The sequence below is a fragment of the Galeopterus variegatus genome, unplaced genomic scaffold, assembly GCF_000696425.1.
Source record: "Galeopterus variegatus unplaced genomic scaffold, G_variegatus-3.0.2 Scaffold6033, whole genome shotgun sequence".
NCBI classification, from domain to species: Eukaryota; Metazoa; Chordata; class Mammalia; order Dermoptera; family Cynocephalidae; genus Galeopterus; species Galeopterus variegatus.
This window is the reverse complement of record NW_007732144.1, coordinates 17,958-21,531: the sequence shown is the minus strand read 5'-3', so window position 1 is coordinate 21,531 and position 3,574 is coordinate 17,958.

Below are 3,574 nucleotides of genomic sequence, written 5' to 3'. Positions count from 1 at the left end.
GGTCCCGGTCCGGTACGGGCGCGACACTGAGGGTTGCGGTCCGTTGCCGGACACGAAAAAAGACAAAAAAAAAAAAAAAAAACTTGACAACATTAAAACGGAAGTGGGCTAATGTATTGGCTTCCACGGGCCACCATCCTGTCTTTCCAAAAGGGAGACTGGTGCTGTCAAGTTTCTCATCTCATAGTGTGATCTGACCACAGTTATCTGCACAATAATCTGCACCAACTATAGGTTTGGTTTGTCAGATTCAGCTTTATTTACGCAAGGCCTCTTTCTCTTTCCAAGTGCTCTCATCTGCAAATCTGTGTGGTTAAAAGTATTATAAATCAAACTAATTGTCTGGGTCATAATTAGGAAAAACATATTTCAAAAAATATTTTGTAATATCACAGAAATATTACGAGAATTTACGCTGTAGAATTCACTAGACTATTAGCTCCACAAAAGCTGGGTTTCATATCTGTTTTGTTCACCAATGTATAGCCAGAACTTATCATAGGACCTTACATGCAGTGACTACTTAATAAAGATTTGTAAATGGGTGACTGGGTGGGTGGATGAATGGATGAATGAATGAGAGAACTTATTTTATTGATGCGTGATTAAATGAATGAATGATAAATTAATAAATATGCCTGTAACCATTTAAGAATATAATAATTACATGCTTGGAATCACCTTAAAACTGCTTCACAAAGGCAAGGGATAGGGGTCACGTTGGGCATAAAGTAGATGACTGAGACAGTCCCATGATTATTTGATAATGCTTAGAGCTCCATGGTGGAAAAAAGGTACTATATAAACATTGAGCGTTATTATTTATTTAAAGGTTTCAATGAGCCATACTTTATATAAGACTTGTTAAGTATTGCCATTGCTTTCCAAAGAGGACCAAAAGGTTATGAAAATAATTAGTATGCCTAGTCTGAAAGAGATTACTTTCAAAGTTACTTGTTTTGGCTTTGTCATCATTGTCTAAATACTACAGTAATTTACACAGGTTTTAGCAATATTGAACTTTAAGCTGTAAATTATCTCATTAATTTTCATAAAATGCTTGTTCTACTCAGTTCATTGTATACTTAAAGGATTTAGACATATTAATATTTTCCAATTCTGTATAAAACTATGCTTTCAAAGGAATTTGACGAACTTGATGTGGTCATTATAATACCATCAGGGTCAGTAAGTCTGAGGATGGTTTTAACCTGAAAATCTTGTAAATAGTGGTATTAATACAAGAGATGTCAGATAACTCACCTTTAGCCCAAACTTGAGTTTCCTAATTTTGTTTAGGAATTGATTGTCAAATGGGATTGAAGTCTTGAGCTCTGCAGAGTAATGGTGTTTTGACAATTTTTCTATATGACACTGATAATAATTAGTTCTGAGTAACTTATTCCTTACTGACCTCGGGGAGATTGCCATAGAAATATTTGAGGCCAAGAGGGTATCCATCCCATACTGCAGTAGTAACTAAATAGTCCCTAAAATAGAAAAATAACATTAAAAGAATAGCTCCTAAATTTGGGGATTGGAATTGTGGTCGGAGATGTGGGAAGCAGAGAGAGGAAGAAAGAACAGAAGCATGGGAGACCCCAGACAAACACTTAAAGGTGGCTATCGTGGTTTGGGCTTCCCCGAAAGCAGATCCTGAGACACAAGGTTGAGTGCAAGTAGTCAAGCTACCAGGAAACCGATGGAAGAATAGGAAAGTGAGAAGGGAGAAAATAAAAAGCCAGTGAAGGGTACGTTTTCATGCCATTTACCACTATGGAGCAACCAGAGCTCAATCCCTCTGGGGAAACCTGGGAGACAGTGTAGAGCACACCTCAGAGTCATTCCAACCAAGGGAGGAGGAAGCTGTCGTATTTAGCCACCAACACTCACCTTTATTGCTGGAGAGCCACTCCAGGGTCATTAACTTTCCAGCACTTCCAGCTTGCCCTGTTTATGGACCAAATGTACTCCCACAGCTAGGGAAAAGGGTGAGGGGAGGGAGGGACATGCTCACACAGAGTTTTATGTTTTTTAGTAAGCAGCTTTTGTTGTCTAGGTGAATGCCAGAGGTGTATGGGCACCAATGGAGTCTGCTACAACTGCTTTGGAGGTACTTGCCAGACCTCCCTCTATCCTGTCCTTGACTTTGCTTCTTACCATAAAGGCTTGGCTAAATGACTAGCTCTCTCAGATAATAAATGAAATGACAATGAGATGTGAATGACTTACATGATTACATTTGCTACTTCTAGATAACACATTTGATTGTAACATAGTTTTTAATGTCATAATCCAGGGCTCAGACTTTCAGGCACTGTATTAGCTCTGGAATGAAGGAGATTTTTAATACCCTGAAATCATACCCTACAAGTAGGTTCAACAAGTAGGCACTATTTGAAATTTCCAAGATACCTATGTAAATCCTGTTGGTCATGCCCAATCACTGCAGCTTGCATCCAGTTTCCCCTCTGAGGTCACAGACAACATTCACTGAATGGTGTCAGGTATTGGTCTAACAGTTTTACTTACATTAACTTAATAAATCTTCACAATAAGACCATGATATAGGTGCTATTATTATCTTCATTCTATAGGTGAGATACAGAGAGACTGTTACCTTGTCCAAGACCACACAGTAAGTGGTAGAGCATGGATTAAAACTCAGATATTTTTGGTTTTTGGTGTTCAAATCAGAACAATCAGCACATCTATCACCACACAATGCAATCGATCTTCATGGACCCCACCAACTCCTCCTCCCCCTAACCCCCACCCCCAGCAACCCCAGTTCTGTTCCCCTCTCCCAAAAAGTCCAATGTGTTATTGTGATTGCTGCATCCCTTTTCCTTCTTTATTTATTTATTTGTTCATTCATTCATCTATTATTTTTTATTAGCTCCCACATATAAGTGAGGCCATGGCATTTCTCTTTCTGTCCCTGCCTTACTTCATTTAACATAATTTTCTCTAAATTCATCCATGTTGCTGCAAATGGCAGAATTTCATTCTTTTTTTATGGTGGAGCAGTATTCCATTTTATAAATATAACACATTTTCCTTATCCACTCATACAGTGATGGGCATTTAGGTTGGTTCCAACTCTTGGCTATTGTAAATAGAGCTGCAATATACATGGTAGTACAGGTGTCCCTTTGACATGATGATTTCCATTCCTTTGGGTGTATACCCCACAGTGGGATTGCTGGATCACATGGCAGTTCTATCTGTAGTTGTTTGAGGAACCTCCATACTGTTTTCCAGAATGGCTGCGTCATTTTACAGTCCCACCAACAGTGTAGGAGGGTTCCCATTTCTCCACATCCTCACCAGCATTTGTTATTCTCTGTCTTTTTGATAACAGCCAGTCTAACTAGAGTGAGATGGTATCTCAGTGTGGTCTTGATTTGCATTTCCCAGATGCTGAGTGATGTTGAGCATTATTTCATGTGTCTGTGGCCATTCGTATATCTTTCTTTGAGAAATGCCTATCCAGCTCCTTTGCCCATTTTTTAATAAAGAGGAAAGAAGCTGAATAAGGATTTCTTAGCAATAGAAAAACAAACTCAGATCA